This window comes from Hippocampus bargibanti, linkage group LG03 (genome assembly GCF_051943395.1).
Source record: "Hippocampus bargibanti isolate YZ-2025 linkage group LG03, ASM5194339v1, whole genome shotgun sequence".
NCBI classification, from domain to species: domain Eukaryota; kingdom Metazoa; phylum Chordata; class Actinopteri; order Syngnathiformes; family Syngnathidae; genus Hippocampus; species Hippocampus bargibanti.
Genome location: NC_142736.1, coordinates 14350027 through 14369034, shown reverse-complemented (window position 1 = coordinate 14369034; position 19008 = coordinate 14350027). Strand labels below are relative to the sequence as shown.

At 41.5% G+C, this 19008-nt stretch overlaps 1 protein-coding gene and 1 long non-coding RNA gene across 15 annotated transcripts in view; one reads left to right on the top strand and one right to left on the bottom strand.

Annotated features, from left to right (window-relative positions):
• The window catches only part of neo1a (neogenin 1a), a 175679-nt gene that overhangs the window by 102142 nt on the left and 54529 nt on the right, over positions 1-19008 (bottom strand). The window lies entirely within an intron of this gene.
• Positions 14499-19008, top strand: part of LOC148900423 (uncharacterized) — a 46096-nt gene continuing 41586 nt past the window's right edge. Inside the window, exon 1 of the long non-coding RNA XR_016114451.1 lies at positions 14499-14687. This is a non-coding gene — a long non-coding RNA (uncharacterized LOC148900423). The remainder of the gene's footprint in view (positions 14688-19008) is intronic.

Below are 19008 nucleotides of genomic sequence, written 5' to 3'. Positions count from 1 at the left end.
CTCAGACGCTTGAGATTAATTTTACACCATTGTTAATACGTGTGTTGAAGTAATGTTGGAAATTATTGTAGATGGGAAAAGGTCTGCATATGTGCCCGAAGTGTGATTCGAACTCCGTTGCTTTAACAACGGAATTATGCAGCCGCTTAACCAAAAAAGGACAGTTGAAGTTGCTTTCTTACAGGAAACGCACCTTTCTTATACCAAACATGCTAAATTAATAGGAATGGGATTCAAAAATCAATATTCATCCCCCTATCACAATGTGCAAAGGACGGAGGTGGCAATATTAATCTCCTATAAATCCAGTTTCGAAACCATCTTTGAAAAGAAAGACACAGAGGAAAGATTTATTTTGGTGAGGGGAAATTTATGAGGCTTGTTGATCACTTTATTCAATGTTTACACTCCCCCTAACTATGATTGCAAGGTTTACAAACAGCAATTTTTTTATTACAACAGAAACTCAGGGGGTTCTAATCTGTGTGTGTGTGTGGGGGGGGGGGGTTAACATTAGACTGAATCCAAAACTAGACTTCTCAAATCCACATCTATCCCAGCCCAACGTGATTAATAAAAAAGAAAAAGGTCTGCAGAGAAAATTGTTTCAAAAAGTTCTTCTTGAATCAGAATGGGGAAATTTGCAGTCCACAGCAGCAATTGAAAAGGGATGGGGTTGGGGTGGGGGTGAAAGGATAGAAAACAAGATATTCTAAGCATAACAAAATAAGAATGTCAACTGTATACTGTGCAAATGTAAATGTGCAAAACCGTTCCATAAAAAAAGTAAAGTAAACTGTAGTTAGATATCACATGATTTCGAGTAAAAAATACAACCAAATAAGACATTTTGGAGGTGTAAAATACTTGCAGGCACAAAAAAGCAAAACGTCATTTACATTTCAGAAAATTCCAAATACTTTGCAATTCAGCCGAATCATGTACAATTACAACAAATAAATATTTGTAAACACGTCTCCAAGCTAAAAAGTGTTGATTCGGAAGGACTTAGGGATTTTAAGCATACAGATGAGCAAGTAACAATATTGCACTGACTCAGAGTGCAATATGTTCAGATCAAGCAGTAAGGGAGCAGAGCACCCACTCGACTCTGGAAAATAGGAAACACCAGGACACGCAACCAGTGAGAACGAGGGAGCAGAGAGCATGAGGCCAGAAAACGAGGTTGTCTACTTGATAAGTATGGGCTGTTACATCTGTCCCAAATCCACTTTGCTCTGTGTCATGAAAGGTTTTCAGGAGCTCACCTTAAGGTGACGCCATGATATCCTATATGGCGCTCTCAAGCCAAGGCTGTAATACTAAACATAAGACCATGCTGGGAAATAACGGAGAAAAAGTACATTGATGCATCAGTCATCTAAGTCTTGTTTTCCATGGAACAGGCAAGAGCCATCCTTTTGGAAAAAACAAACTGAAGTGGATAGGGATAAAGAGGGTGTGCTTGCACATAGACTCTGTTTTGTTCCATCAGTGGCTCAGCAGGAAACCTCCTCCCTAACTGAGACGCTGTCTGAGAGCAACCATATTGACTACCCTTCTTATTGAGCCGCTCTTTTGACAGAATAGACTTCTTTCAAAACCGGTTGACTTTTCTTTACCAGAGCCCCTCTGTGACCTGGGCTGCAAAACAAGGGCACGCTAGGCATCTTGGTAGAAACCCTACTTTCACACACAAAGCCAGTGCAGAATTAGAATTGCAATTTGAAAGGCTAAAAGGAAATAAAGTGGATGTCTTTGGTTTGATATGAAGCATACTGTGACCACAGTTTTTTTTCTGGCTCAAATTGAGGCAGAGGTGTTACCATTCTGACCATGCGCCACAACATGTTTTCTATGAATTCAATGGGCTCACTTTCTTTCATAGGAAACATACTTTAACTTAAGAGTTCTAATATTAATGTAACTCTGATTATGTTTAAGCATTTGTATCTTAAAACGTGCATTGGAAAATTATGACCCTTAGTCTGTGCGGCAACTTTTGTTAGCGACACGTGATTTTGAAGCAGCCTTCAACATTTGACTGTTTTTAGGTCCGACCATCTTCAATATACTTTGTGAATGGTCGTCACCTCATGTCTTGTAACATGTCTGGCCTGTGGTTGGTTGATGGCGGTCTCACAAGGGAGGCCGATGATTGCCTGCTGTGTTGGGGCCGTGTTTTTGGCATAAATAACAGTGCATGCCCGAGCAAGGTCAACTGATTTTGCCACTGCTTGTCAAAGCCACCGGTTCGTGTGTTTTTAAGACGATATGGAAAGACAGATCAAAGCACGTGTGTACCCGCACTGATTTTGATTTTGACAGTCGCCGCTTGTCAGCCTCAGGGCTTTTGTCACCTGTAATAGGGCAGCATTTTTTACCACCCTGTTTTGTTCAGTGGAGATGGCGGCGCTGTTGGACAGCGTTGATGTGGCTAGTTGGATGGCTGCTGGAGTTGAGAATGAGGAAAGAAGACCGTTGGCGAGGAACATGGATCCATATTTGGAACTGAAGATTCAGCGCTTGGAATTTAAGCGGATTTACGTGGGAGAGTATAAGTGAACTAATCTCGTTTTTTCATAAATGGACACCACGGTTTCTCGTTTACTTTTTGGTTGAGCAAGACATCTATGATCCGGTGCTGAAAGGGCACCAGTTTTTCCTCTTTCATTTGTAATGACTTGAAACAACAAGGCGTAAGCAGGAATAGTGGATAAGATTGCATGGCTGCCCGCGGTTTATGTTATGTGTTGTGTTATATTACTGTAATGTGTTATATAACGTTAACTGATTTGTAAAACCCTAGTGGAGGATCGCTATATGTTGCAGTACATAAAATAAAACAATGTATGTATTTACATACAGGACAAAACATCTATGTTGCTTGCCGATTTAACAATATGTAAAATAAAAAAATAATGATATGGATGTCATAATACGATAATTATCAAGATATTGTGGGGGGGCTTGTCGATATAAAAAATAACACTCGTTTTGAAAAAGTCATGATACTGTTTCTTTTGTTACATAAGAGCTTGTGACTAAGAAATAGGACTGGCCTTGTTCTCCCGTTGGCTCAGTGCCCAAAAACACCACTTTGTTACAGGTAAGGGTAAGCAAATAACACTTAGCCATTTATACTATGACTTTTATCGATGGGTGTGTGTGTGTGTGCGTGTGTTCGGGGAACCCAACACATCAGAATATAGAAGCCAGAATACAAATAAGAATAAACATAAGCAATTCCATGTAAATGTTTCCGAAGGCAATGCTAATTGGGTGTGGTCATACTTATTCATGGAGTTCAAATAATAAGGACGTGTATACATAGGAAGGCCCGGTGTACATAACCGACCTAAAATCACAAATCTCACTTAATATTGAGGCAGTAAGTTGCCAATGCACATACATATTGAGAATCAACTCAATTTGGGGAGGAAAGCAAACATATTGTTTCCCTTGATCTGGAGGTTCTGGTGGCTAAAACATGTCTCATTCAAATTCAACTGTACGACCAACGGCAAAACTGAAATCATAATCATAATGTGTAAATAACAAAACTGTCATGTATTTAATTCTTTATTTACATAACTGACACATTAAAATGACATAAAATACAAATAAAAACTATATAAAATACAGATTATATTCTAAATGATTGTCATAATTGATTTACGTTACAGCTTAATTAGTATTATCCCTCATGCCAATTAACACAATGACTTCTTCATTTCCAGAATGTTTCGCTTTTCTCGGTTACCCGACCATTGTCCCCGAAAATTTGTAAATTACCCCCATGGTATCCTCACACCCCTGATTAAGAACGACTGCTTTAAAGGGATGCATAAATGGGAGAATTGTGGCCGATTTGGCACACGTGCTAATTTGAATATTAGAAACATGGTTTTGAGATGACCTATTAATATTATAGTACTCTTCTTCAGATTTCATACAGTCGTGACATTCTTCCCCCTCTGCTACGTCGACCGGATCTCACCAGAGAACATGTTAAGTCCCCTGTCCAGCGGTCAAGGCACTGTTTTATTTTTCCAAGAAAGTATAATCTTTAAGCAAGCAAAGTGATTCCTAAGGAATGTAATTACTGGGGCTAACTAATTACTTATTAATTACTAATTATAGGGCGCTATTCACATTTTTGATTCCCAGCCTTATATGTAAACCTCATAAAAATTAAAAATAAGTGATAAATCCTGATCTGTTTCAAAAACTATCACACCGTTGGATAGTTTAACCAAAACCGAACAGATAACTCCTTAAATAGGAGATTGTTCATTAGGATGGCTTTCCTGATGTGTGTGAGTAGTTGAGTAAGATCCGGGAGGGATTGCACAGTGGGGAAACCTCTCACCTGCTGCGGATGTGATAATTAACCAGCAATGATTGAGGCCTGAATCCGCCCTCTTATCAGTTTCCCCATGGGCCAACCAACAGCGAAGGATCGCCCCACTGAGCCAGCAATGCCGACTGAAACAGATGCAAAGCACATACTCCTTTGCTGACATGAGAGAAATGCATTGTTCCCTGACCATTATGACAACTTTAAACTGAACTTTAGTCAGCCACTGAAAACCATTTGAATATTTCACACCGATTTCATGATAGGCACATTGCCTTTAGTCCCAAAGCACTGCTGCAGCTTTCTAATGAGACCGAATTTGCTTCTGAAAATCTAGGGTGGGAGTGATGGGAGTGGGTGGGGATTACGATTCCATGAAAAAAAATGCTTGCTTTCCCTCCAGGCATGTGATTATCCAAGTCTTCAATGAGTTCATCCATCTGGGGACACTGTTATTCTTCTACAGATGGGGGGGTGGGCGGGTCGGGGGCACGTCCAGAAAGTCATCACAAGTCAACATTCTGGGCTTGTCCTCGTCTCACCAACTGAGCTAGTCATCTGAGACAATAACTGACATTCTTCTTTGACCACACTGGCTACACTACCCACAGCCCAGCACCACTGATAGAGTGTTTATGCACATTAGTAAACATATTACGTTATTTCATGTTTATATTAAGTAAACATATGTTTTTTCATGTTTAGCTTAGTATATATTATGAATTGTGCACGTTTAATTTCAGTCTAATTTAGTTAAATAAAACTATCAGTCTTATTAGTACAATAGCCGTGGGAGGAAAAAAGCAGCGGCTCCAACTTCAATCTAAGACCCGCCCAACACTGAATTGCTCGTAACCGATTGGACGGGAAAGGTCGACTTGTTCGCAACTGATTGGACAACAGATCGCCACTCTGTATGTTTAAAAACTTGGAGCGGGAGCTCTTTTGCTTTCTTGCTTACTCTTTGCTTTTTTGTGCTCTTGTGCTCATGTCTTCGTCCCACCGAGAGGAGAAGTGCTTTCTCTGCCTCATTAGAATAAAGTAGATGTTTGTCCACCATCTATTGTACTTGCTGATATTTTTATCAAGTGAACTCCAGACAATGCGCGAACCAGGAAAGACAAACGAAGTTTTAACCGGACATTAATTGGTGCCAAGAAACCCGTGCCAAGTCAACCAGTCTTTGCTCGAGGACCACAACTTGGGTGACCAGTCAAAGCGAGACGGGAGCTAAAGAAGCTCCTGGCGGTTGACCCGTTTATGATTTTTTCGACGGGAGGCCCGCATTGGGATGCGCGTCAAATCTGCGCTTTGATTGGGGCGACCTACGGAAGAAACGAAGTTTTTTTTTTCGTTCTTCACTAAAGCCTGTTCGCGGAAAATCCTCCACGCGAGAGACAGAAGGAATCACAACTTTCTGGTGGCAGTTGGGCTCCTCGCGTTCTGGCTGAAGGACTACACGGCAGCATTCAAAAGTTCACTAAGTAAGTAGCGCGCTAGCTAGCAGCCATTGTTTGAATGCATTGTGAGACCTCCTGGCCAGAGAGTCTCTTTTCCACTTGACTCACGTACGGACCGGTGTGAAGCGATTTTCGTTAGGCAAGGTGGCCAAATGAGAATACGTGTGCCGGTGGAGGAGTGCATATTAAGGTGCACGCAATATCCACACGCCGAAATGTGAATCGGAAGTTTTCCAGCGAAAGAATATTGTTCACAAGGTGGTGATAGCTGGGATTCAGTTTGTGTGGTGGACCGCTTTTAGTCTGTAGAGCGGAAGTGTTTTAGGGCAGCTGCTATTGTACTGAGTCGAGAGGAAAGAAATAAGATCAAAAATACATTTTTAACTTGGTTTGTCTATGCTAGCATCGTGGCTCAGAGAAAGTTCTTTGTCTCGGAGAGAAGAAAGGGTGGGGGCGAAGTCATTTGAGCCGTTGGTGTGTGTGTGTGTGTGTGCGTGTGTGCGTAAGAGCATTCCTTGTGTGTGTGCGTGAACGCGCATCCTGGCTGAGGACTGGCGCGAATCACGCCCTTTGTTCTTGGGTTTGAATCAACATCGCGAGGTGTGCTTCCTTTCTTGTGATAGTTAAAGAAGGAATTTGTTGTTGCAATCGTGAAAATGGGTGCTATTTTTTCTAAAAAGACCCCAATTCATAGGGACGTAGAGTTTATGTCCAAAAAGTTCCCAGGTAGCGAACTTTATTGCAAGAAATGGATGGACTGTAGTACGTTCTCTGGTTCTTTACAACTCCAGCCTCTGAAGGAAGTTTTGTTTCTATTGAAACTTCAAGAAGCATCCGCGATGAAAAAATCTCTTGGAAAGATACGTGCCGAGATAATTGCCTGCGAAGCTTGGATTGCGCAAGCAAAAATCAGAGAGAGAGAGATGGAAGCCAAACGGATGAAAAAAGAGGAGAAAGCGATAGTTGCAATGTCTTCCAAGGTGGGCTCTGACGATGAAACTGTGGCTTCGTCTGTTGCACGTCCCAATGTAAAGTTGGTGGAAAATGGAGAGCGGCCATTGTTTCAACCCCCAGGGCTCCCCCACGGGAGGCGAGGGGGAGAGGCGGGGGGCTGCCCCGAGAAGGCGCCACGACCCCCCTTCTACCCCTCCTCCGCGGAGCTGAAGAAGGGGGAGGACGCCATTTGTTCAACCCCTGTGGGGCGGGTGGGCCCCCCTGCGTGGGCCCCCCAGGTGATGACTCCAAATGTCTGTTGGGCAGACCAGCAGAATGGAGCGCTTATGACCCCTACTGGAGGAATACGAGGATTACAACCTGAGATGGCAAATCAGATTGCCGCTGATTGTGTCTCTTCGCGTACGAGGAGCAAAGCAAATTGTTCTGGACAATTGTATCCGTTTGAAGAGTTGAATGGAATTGAAATGAATAATGGAAGCGACTGTGACGTTTTGCCACTCATTCAGGTAGCAAATCCTAATTCTTCAAGCATACATGATCAAACTATCTTGGTTTATCGGCCATGGGGCGACAGTGATGTTGCAGAGGCGTGTAAAGGACTAGGTAATGTTGTTGAAAATGCAGAAAGTTGGACTGAGAATTTTGAAGAGTTATGTGCTTCTTATCAGTTGAATGGACAAGAAACACTTAAGGTTTTCAGGAGATGCTTGGGACATCATTGGAATCGGGTGAAAGGTGACTTCACTGGGAAAACATCGATGGGAACAAATATGACGTACGAGGAAGCGTCAACCCAACGAAGATTGGTTTGTGAAAACATCCGAACATTATGGAAGAAAACACCAAACTTTGGCTTGATTCAGAATTGTAGACAGTTACGTGGGGAAGATATTAACATTTTTCGGGGACGCTTGGAAAATGTTTTTCGAAACCACTGCTGTATTCCTGAATCTGCTGATGAGAATTCTATATATGTCAACCAATTCAAGCAAACATTTTTGCAGAATTTGACGCCGGAAATTGGAGATTTCATTCGCAAACATTATGTCCAACACCGGACTGGAAGGTTGGTTGATCTCATGGAATGGGCAATACACGCCCAAGAAGTGGTGAGAAAAAAGTGGGGAAATGGTGCAGATTCGCCGATGGAACATGTGATGGCATCTACCATGGGTAACATAATGGAGAACGTGTTATACCAGGATCGGATGAAGAGACGGATGCCGCACAATGATCGATGCTACAGTTGTGGCAGTGTAGGGCATATGGCTCGCCACTGCAAAAAGAAACCTATACCGAAAAGGAAACATGGGAAATCTTACAGACCTCCACCATATAATACGCGATATGGTGAAGGACATAAAACAAAACATTCAGATTGACGCGAGGAACCCCATTTCAACACTGATGACAACAGTCACAACAGTGAGGAATGGGAATCAATAAAACCAGTTGAAATCTTGGATTTGACTAATGTGTTTGCCTTAACCTTACCGGAAAACGAAAAACCTTATTATTGGCTAAAAATCGGGAAAAAGGATGTCAAATTTCTTTGCGATAGTGGTGCATGCAGATCAGTGTTAAGAGACACCATTCCAGGTGTCACTCCGAGTCGACAACAAATTTCTGTGGTATCTGCAGATGGGAAAGTGACATTGTTACCGATTTCTAAACCAATAAAAATTTTAGATGAGGGACTAAGTCCATACAAGGTCACTATGGTCTTGAGTGGAGAGTGTCCTATAAATTTGTTGGGGAGAGACCTGTTACAAAAATTGCAAATAGCGTTAATACCAACAGAAGAAGGGTATAAACCCAAAAAAGTGAATTTTCTGGAGTCCTTCGTAGTTGACGCTATGGGGGACCCAGTAAAGGTCGATTCACTAGAATTATCACTGATGGCCACTTTAGGGGCGGAGGACTTTCCAGACGTCCCTGCCACCCTTTGGTCATCGGGAAAAACTGATGTGGGCTTACTTAAAACAGCGAAACCAGTTGAAGTATTGCCTAAAACGACTTATCGACCAAGACTTAAACAATATCCATTAAAACAGGACGCTATTATTGGCATCACCCCTGTAATACGGGATATGGTGAAAGCTGGTATTTTGATTGAAGACCCAACTTGTGAATGTAATACACCGATATTTCCTGTTAAAAAAGTGGAATCTGGAGTTTGGAGAATGGTGCATGATTTACGACAGGTAAATAAATCCATACAATCACGTGCTCCGTGTGTGCCAGACCCGCACACATTATTGAACAGTTTAAAACCTGACAAAAAATGGTTTACAGTGATTGATTTGAGCAATGCCTTTTTCTCCATTCCATTACACAAAAATTCACGTCATTGGTTCGGATTTACATTTAATGGGAAAAAATATACATATACAAGATTACCACAAGGGTTTACAGATAGTCCTACAATTTTTTCACAGGAAATGTCTTCGTGTATTGCTGATTTTAAACATCCTGAATCTTCTCAGATTCTTTTGTATGTTGACGACATCTTAATTGCTTCACCGACTGAAGATGAGAACAAGACTGTATCAATAGCTTTGTTCCAATATTTAGCGAATACAGGTAACAAAGCTTCTTTGGATAAATTGCAGTTCTGTCAACAAGAAGTAGTTTTCTTAGGACATCTTTTGTCAAGAAAGGGAAGAGAGTTGACAACTAAGAGAAAACAGACAATTTTGCAGGTTCCTCGCCCTAAGACGAAAAAACAGATGATGACGTTTTTGGGACTGTGCAATTATTGCAGAACTTGGATTCCGCATTATGCACAAGTTACCCAACCATTATTGACACTTATATACCAAGACGAAATGGCACTGAAAGACTCTATTCAGTGGACCGAAGAGGGCAGTAAAGCATTTACAGAATTAAAAAATTTGATAGCAAACATTAGCGTCTTAGCTTTACCTGACTATGACAAACCTTTTGTTCAAACAGTTGACTGCAAAGACAAATACATGACTTCAGTCCTGTTACAAAAGCATGGACAAAAGCTGAGACCAGTTGCATTTTATTCTAAAAGAATGATTCAGATCCAGGTGCTTTGTTGGCAAAATGGTTGTGTGAAATGTTGTACAACAACAAAGAGGTCCACAGCACATGTACTGCCGCAGTCCTGTGTTCCCTTTGCAGGAACAGAGAGGCTGCTGGGCTCCCCGAAGGCGCTGATCAAGGTCTGCACCAAAGTCGGAGGGGCCATTCACCGTGCTGATAACCACGCCAACTGCCATCAAAATCGCCGAGAGGTCCACCTGGGTGCATCAAAGCCACTGCAAAATCGTTCACCAACCAGATCCGGAGCAGGTGGAAGAGAGACGGAGCCAAACCACTCAATAGCCATGGGTTTGGTCCACATCATCTTGCTGTATGAATTAGTGGAGGCAATCCAGATGACGCACGTAAAGCCTCCCATTCCATCAGCCTGCCAGACTCCACCATTGCAACCAACGATGACAGAAAAGTGCCCTAGCATGGCACATCCTGTAGCCTGCTTGCCACTACAAGATGCAGGAATCATCTCATTTCCTCTTAACATCCTCAGGAACGAAGCACGACAAACGGGAAGTGATTACCCTCATGGTTCTTGGTACGCTCGTATCAAGTCAGGGAAGACTTGGACCACTGGTTGGGACTCAGTTGTGGTCCATTCTGAGCCCAAAACAAAATGGGTTCAAAATAGCTGTGCCCAAGAAGCAAAACGAATTGTCAGAAAGATAACTCAAGGGAACTGGTTAGGAACTGGAACTGGCACAATGACAGATATCCAACTCGTTATCGTAACCCACAAGGTTGCGGGATGCATGGACTTGAGACTCTGTCCTGATTTTCGTGAACATCACACTGGTTTTCCTGTAACTATATGCATGTTGTTATCTTTGACAACACCAGTCGTGACATCGCCTTTCCAGCGCAAACCGCACATCAAACCGACAGCCTGGATGGAAACACCTGACAAAAAAGCCCAAAATTCAGATGTCATGGACGCATTATATCAACCATTTGCAGGAGAAAAACATGACTGGAATCCGTTGTTATCAAACACGTGGTATCGTTATGCTACATTAATTGCTAAACAAAATAGGAAAAGTAATTGCTTTGTTTGTTCTTTTATGCCACATTCTGTAACGCAACAAAGAGTGCATTCAAAGGTATTTGGAGATAAAATGGCTCGAGCTGCGTATATGTTAATATCTTCGCATAAACCTGATCAACATTTTCCAGTTCTTCGCAATGCTTCGAGAGGAGAGATTGTTCCAAGTTTGGATACCATTTTGGAAACTGAAAATCAGGTTATGACCGAGAGCGGATTGCGATTACCAGTATGCGTTGCAATGTACGGTACAGGTCAAAATCTAGGTTTTATAGATGAGAATAGATGTTTATACGTGCTACCGTTAAACACCAATGTCACCATTTTACCTGTATCTTCACATCTTTGGTGGTTATGTGGATGGAAAGTATATTCTTTTATTCCCCCGAAAGCCTACGGTATGTGCGCACCTGTTACTGTGACTGACAATACTTTCATCGTTACCAGTCGTCCAGCACACCATCATGTGAAAAGAAGAGTGTCGTTTAAGCCCCACGATTCGATCTGGGGAACTGATGTTCCAGAACAATTCAAACACCATAGCACGGGAAGTAAGGTAATGTTAGCTCTTTTTCCACAAATTGGAGTAGCTAAAAACATGCTACGAATTGAAACAATTGACTACAGGTTTCAAGTGTTTGTAAACGCCAGTTTGGAAGTAGATGAAATGCAAAACACTGAAATTGCAGCAATTAGACAAATGGTGCTGCAAAATAGAATGGTTTTGGACCTTTTGACCGCGCCACAAGGGGGCGTCTGTGCTATGGTGGGTGATACTTGTTGTACGTACATACCCGAAGAAGCGAATTCCATAAACATGACTGATGCTCTGTCTGTTGTCAGGGATCTCAGAGATGCCATGGCCAAGGATCACCGGCCTGATCAACCGTGGATCTTTGACGGGCTCTTTGGGGGCTCTTGGTATAAGACTTTGCTCAGACTGTTTATCCCATTCGCAATTGTGATTGTACTTATTTTCTTAGTCATTGGTTGTATTATTCCATGCTTAAGAACAATGCTAATGAATATGATAACTAATTCCCAGGTGAATTACGCAAAGGTTTTGTATCAACAAATGCGTGAAGGGGACCCAGTGTTGTAGCTAGGGATAGTACACCATGGCCAGAGAGTGGTTGCTCCAAAGAACAAAAGCAAAAAAAAGAAAACGGAGAGCCGAGAAGGAGTTTTCCTCATTAAAAACCCTCAAAAATGGAGAGGTTATATATCACAGCAGCAAAATTGTGATAGAGGTTTTTCGCCTTCTCCATGGTAAGTTAAATAATATTAGACGTTGGATAGATGAGATTAGAATGGTTCCCTGTGCAATTAGTATGACGTGCATGCATGAAATCTTTTGGAAATGTATGAACTGATGTTTAAATGTACAACAGGAGGGAATGATAGAGTGTTTATGCACATTAGTAAACATATTACGTTATTTCATGTTTATATTAAGTAAACATATGTTTTTTCATGTTTAGCTTAGTATATATTATGAATTGTGCACGTTTAATTTCAGTCTAATTTAGTTAAATAAAACTATCAGTCTTATTAGTACAATAGCCGTGGGAGGAAAAAAGCAGCGGCTCCAACTTCAATCTAAGACCCGCCCAACACTGAATTGCTCGTAACCGATTGGACGGGAAAGGTCGACTTGTTCGCAACTGATTGGACAACAGATCGCCACTCTGTATGTTTAAAAACTTGGAGCGGGAGCTCTTTTGCTTTCTTGCTTACTCTTTGCTTTTTTGTGCTCTTGTGCTCATGTCTTCGTCCCACCGAGAGGAGAAGTGCTTTCTCTGCCTCATTAGAATAAAGTAGATGTTTGTCCACCATCTATTGTACTTGCTGATATTTTTATCAAGTGAACTCCAGACAATGCGCGAACCAGGAAAGACAAACGAAGTTTTAACCGGACAACCACCACTATGACACTGAAGAAAATTGTTTGGTTGTAAAGAGATAGTATAAGGATTTTTTAATGCACCACCCTTAGAGTTCTTTCCATCTCCAGCCGTTCTAATGCAACCACATTCACTCCTCAAAACACAAACGAATATCCATAAAATTCAGAATTTCCTGCGATTTGGATATTGGATATGCCGTTATTAGTCTCGCAGTGGAGAAATGTACATTTCACAGCAGCAAAGTGATGAGAGGAATGAAAGTAGGAGAACAAAATACATGAGCTGCTGGAAAGGCAGCCACTCTTGCGGCGCCCTCTTGAAGTCAAAAGAACAAAAAAAAAAATGCTGCAGTTTAAAAACAATGGAGTCCGAAATTATTTATCTCATTTTGGCCTCGTCACAAAAATGAATCGTTTTGAGTGTAATGTACTGAACAGTCGCTGTCACCTGTCGTCAAATGTGTGTGTGGCCGTGTAACAGGTAAATTCATTTGTTCAGTACTCGTGCTTCTGGAAGTTGAAAGGGCAGTAAATCAGATAGATACACTCTCAATACTAATTACATCATCAATCATTTATAGAGTCTTTCAAAACCATTTTGATTTCTGTTGGAAAATCTCTTTCATCTACATTTGGACTGTAAAGCATCGAAAATAACCAACTTGGGTGGTGATAGTCTGACTTCCCATGTCGAAGAAAACTCTCAGTTACAGATTTTAGCTTCTCTCGGTGAGATAATGAGCGCCATAGGAGTGAGGGCACAGGTGCGAGGTTCTTAATTTGTGAACTGCCTCTCTGCGGGAAAGCTGGCAAGCTCATCTTTACGCACAGAGTGGCCTGTATGCCATGTTCAGGTATCCCCTGAGGTGATTTCTGGTTGAACTGCATTAACAACTTTGGGAGCAGTACAAGGGAGCAGCAATATTTCATACTCTGCTGCATTTTAAAAGAAAGGTCTGGATGAGAGTCAGAAGAAGGTGAACATGGCATCCGTCTATCCATCTATCCATACTAACACCCAGTTTGGGAAGAGAGTGAGTATACTTTTTGCTTTTTTGAATGTTGCTGTGCCGATTACCATTTTGTGTTTGGGAGCGAGTTGCTTGTTCTGTAGCCACAAAAGGACATATGTCTTCTTGTGCCGGTCCCAAGCCCGGATAAATACAGAGGGTTGTGTCAGGAAGGGCATCCGACGTAACAAACATGCGGCATCCGCCAAAACAAACATGCGGATCAAACCTCTCAAAATGGAGGGCACTGATTTGCTGTGGCGACCTCTTGAAGGGAAAATCCGAAAGGAAAAGAAGAAGAATACGTCCTTGCCCTCTTTTCAAGACACAGACATAAGCCACTTTTTATAAAATTATGAGATAGAAAAGCATTATTGAATTGTATATTGGTTGTCCCAATTGCGCATTGAAGTGCGAATAGAGAAAAGCAGAGGAAATTGTTGATTCTGTCTGCACATGGCCTGTGATGGATGTAAATATACTTTCACATGTGGGGACAGCACTTCTTAGATAAGATGATTAGCTCTCTCTAAAAGCAATGTGAAGGGACTTCATTGCTCTTTTAGGTTATTTTGCAATGAGTAAACAGCTTCAAAGTCCTTGATGGGGAGGCGCAGATAAAAGCAGTGCAGGTCTCTGCATGCTCAAAGCCTTTGGGGGGAAATCAGTCAACACTGTCAGACAAGAGATCAAAGAAGGTAAAAATATTCAGGGAGGGAAACTTAATGACTATTTTACTTGAAACTACTCCTGAAAAAAAAACAGTTAACTTAAAATATATGCCGACATTGGAGTAAATATATATGGACGTGACGCAATAGTATCCAGTGCAACTTGGAGGGCGTGAAGGAATGCATTTAACGACAGACAAGTAATGACAGCAGAGGTAAGTGTGGTCACAGGGGTTAAATGGTAGCACCACAGGCCTGGCAAAATTACAAAATGAAAAGGCTGTGAGAGGTTTTTAGACATTATTAGTGTCGTTTACAAAATTGTCCAGCTCCTTTTGAAGTTCCCTTTCTGACAATTGTATTCTGTACGCGGGCCGAACTAACATGCAGCACTCAACGCAGGAATGTATCTGTGTTGTATTGCTGTCATTTGTCCACTTGTTTGTCCAATACAAAAGAGGTAGAAAAAAGACAACATTATGGCAAATTATGAGTTGATTTCTAAATAGTTGCTCCTAAAACCAAATGAAAAACGAAGAATAACTCACTTTCCGATTCTTGAAAACAATTACACATTATGGACACAATAGATGATGGGATACTTGGCCAGTTCATTAATTTCTGATATTTTCATCTAATGCAATCTGTCTGAACCGGAACTTGAATTTTCACGCGTCTCTTGGGAGCTTCATTTATTTCTCTGCAAACTTCGGCATGAAACATCTTAGTTCGATGAATTTTAAAGAGATTTATCATCCATCCATTTTCTGATCGGCTTTATCCTCACATGGATCCCCGGGGGCTGGAGCCTATCCCAGCTGTTTTGGGCAGTAGGCAGGGGACACCCTGTAGAGATTTTCATGCTGTTGTCTTTTCAGTCAAAAAATGTGCATTGAAAAATGTGTGATTTTGAAGAAGAAAAAGAAGAGTATCACGCTAGAAGCATGAGTATCACTTGTATACCCTTTGTACTATTTGAAATGACAATAATCTCGCTCCGCTCATGACGCATGTAAAATTAGAGAAAACTAAGATGGTATTTACACAATGCATTACAACAAAAAATTGCTGCTGTGGTTTTCAGTCAACCACGAGACAGACGGGACGTCCAAAGAGATCAATGCAGATGATTATGGAACTCAAATATCTACAGTTTTATACCTTAAATTGCTGAATGGTTAAGAATGAATGGTCATCCATGAAGTCAATGCTGTGTGACCGCCCTCTCTGAATTACACCCCATTCCTTTGGGCACACTTTTCCATTCAGCAGATGTGCACAGCTTGCCCACACCTGTTCAACCATTAACACTGCTTTGTTTGCACTTTTGTGCCACTGCATTGACATTTTTTTTCCTTCTTCACACTGAAACAGTGAAGCCCGTGCCAGTCTTTGCTGGGGGGTAAAATGTTGCTCTGAAAGGAGCCGCTTCATCCCAAAGCCCCATAAGACATGCAACCACGGGCACACGCATTTTGTCACTCTCATTCCCAGCTCAAAGAGACAGAGCAATCTTTATATGTTTGCAAGATCCACATCTTGCAAGAAACTTGCGACAACAGTTGTCTCCAGTCGGAAAGAAATACTGGAAGTCACTTCATTGTAGAAGTTGACAAATCATTGCGATGTACTCAAATATTAACAAGTCTAGTGAAATGACTTGATTTTCCTTTTTGTGTTAGCCACTTCTACAAAAAAAAAGTGCCTATTTTCAAATCATTTTGACAACTCAGAGTAAAAAATGCATATCAAATGTGAAATTGGCAACTGCAATAGAAGGCCTTTTTGTCCCATTCCTCCCACATTTGCTACACCAATGGTTTAACTGGATGGTTTTAACAGAATACAAGAAACTCTTGCAGTATTGCTTGAAGAGTTCCAAATAAAATAAACAGGAAGACTGGCCATGTTTTTTGTAATCGATTTAGCAAAGATTTAACCACAATGCATTCCTATCTCAGCATGAGAGTCAGTGAGTTAGATAAAGACTATTTACAGAACACTGACGGCTGGTACCGTTGTTGGATTGTGTGATGATATCGCAAACGTGTGTATTTTGGTGTGCAGGAAAAGACCGAACATATCAGGAGGGTTCCCCTCTCGCCCTTGCACCTTTCTATCTGCATTTGTCCCTCTCACAATGGAAACATGGGTAGCGGAGCACACGAGCACTTGACACAAACATGTCCTGTGGCAGTTTGATCAGAGTGCGCTACATCTTATCATTTCGCCAGGGTGTGTAAACAGTCTGTTGCTGAACACAACAGTCTGTAAATGTTTACTGTGTTTCTAAAGCGGACATAACCTCGCCAGATTTTTTTTCTTCCGTTGCTAATTCTCCTGTTAACAACTAAGAGTAGTTGGATGTTTCCTTTTCACTCCGGGCGCAAATGAGGGATACAAATGCTTAATGGTGTCTAAATAGGAATCCATCTTGTCAATCTTAACTGTGAAGCCACCATCAAAGGAGTATTAATCAAAGATAAGGGGAGTATAGATTTAATATGCCGCATACAACTTTACTTGGTATAGTGGCCATAAATAATTCACCGGAGGCGTGCCAGATTATGATGCGTAATGCTGACGCAACACTTTACTGACATGTTAGAGTTCATTCCCAAATAGGTCAGTGAAACATTGGATGAAGAATAGGCCTGGAAATGATGATGAATTGCTTGCATTTTTCTTCATTTGACACCCTATCACCCCACCAAATCCCTCTCCGAAGCAACAGTGCTTTCCCCTCCTTTCTTCCTCCCTCCAATTCTGATGTATAATGAGGGATGTTCCCTTAAATGTATGTCTGCGGATCCGAGGCTGAGACGAGGAAAGCCGCCGAGCAAATAAGTGGCTGAGTGGCAGCAGCTGATGAGCACTAATGATTTGTGTGCAGTTCAGTCTTCCCCCCAGAGGGTTTTGTGCATATCACACTAGTCCACCCTTAACACCACACCAACTGAACCAATTGTGCCGAATCTGAAAGAAAGAAAAATAATGACCTTTGTATGTGTGTTTTTCAAATGCCAGAATGCCACATGAGCATCAACACCCAAGTATCTGTGAAACAGTGTGTGGTCAGGAAATAAGCGTCAGACATATGTTCCAAGGGCGGAAATAAAACAAAGAAATAAATAGATCAAACTAAAACTAAAAGTAATTGAAAATGATTTAAACTGAAACTCAAATAAATTAAGGCAATTTGATTTTACCTTGAGTCAAGTGCTTTGAGTTACTGGCACAATATTGATTTTCCATCTTTCATTTGCTCCTTCATCTTCTTGCAGGAACATATGACTGTTTTCTACATTTTTTGTTTGGAAACATTTTGTTTTTTTGAGTTTGAAATAAGTGAGCAATGGTGTAGCTGTAGCATCTAATCAAGTAAAAAAAAGTGAGCGTCAAAAATGGATTATGCCACACGCATGATAGAAATAGCATGAATGCTTGTCTCTTAGCCAAACCCTTATATTGAATAAGAGGTCATGGAAGCCCATGTACCTGATTCACAAACAAAAGCAGAATAAGTGCAGATAGAAAAAGCCCATTTACTGTATGTGCACCCCTAGACAGTTGCTAGACTCATCCTTTTATTTTCTTGATCAAACAATTACCTTTGGGAGTGAACACATGGTATGGTAGACTCGTGGAAAACAAAACAAACAAACAAACAATAAAAAAACAGGATTAGTCACCACAAATAGTTTCAATATTTAATAGCCTTTCTTAAGCAGAGAGCTTCGAGCAGGTCGCTCGTCCTCTCCACCTTGTCTGAGTGTTTGCTTAAATTATTAATACTGCCCTTGAAGGTTGTTGAGCCAAAAGGCAAGGAGGTAGTACAAAGTATGCAGAGGCAGCTTCAGTCCTTGTTTACATGCATGTGGGGATTATGACTAACTGCTCGTCACCTAATCACCCACAGTGCTGTCAGTCAGGTATGGTTTCTATGGATGTACTTGTCCAGGTGTAATATATGGAGGTGTTGTGATTATAAACACAAAATGGTCGCAAATCCACAGCAGCATCAAGGATTGCAAATTCACGCTGTGTTTTGCAAAGGCTCTGTAAACGTGAAGGTGCTCACAGTAAGACCAGCTGGAGTGAAGCGATATGAGGAGCGACATGCAAACTGGAATTAACTTAGAACATTGAGAATAATTATCCTCAAAAGCAGTGACAAATACACACCGCCAGCCAAGAGTAAACAGATAAACAGATTTTCCAAAGGTGGAGGTGCATGGTTCAGTATGTGTGTGTGTGTGTGTGTGTGTGTGTGTGTGTGTGTGTGTGTGTGTGTGTGTGTGTGTGTGTGTGTGTGTGTGTGTGTGTGTGTGTGTGTGTGCGTGTGCGCGTGTGTGTGTGTGTGTGCGTGTGTGTGTGTGTGTGTGCGTGTGCGTGTGTGTGTGTACATGGCCCTATACACACACACACACACACACATATATATGTTATGATGTTCCCCTCCCTTAATCATTTAGGAGTCCGCCAATGTCATTTTGGGATATTGAATGACATGCAGCATGGACATAATATATTTCA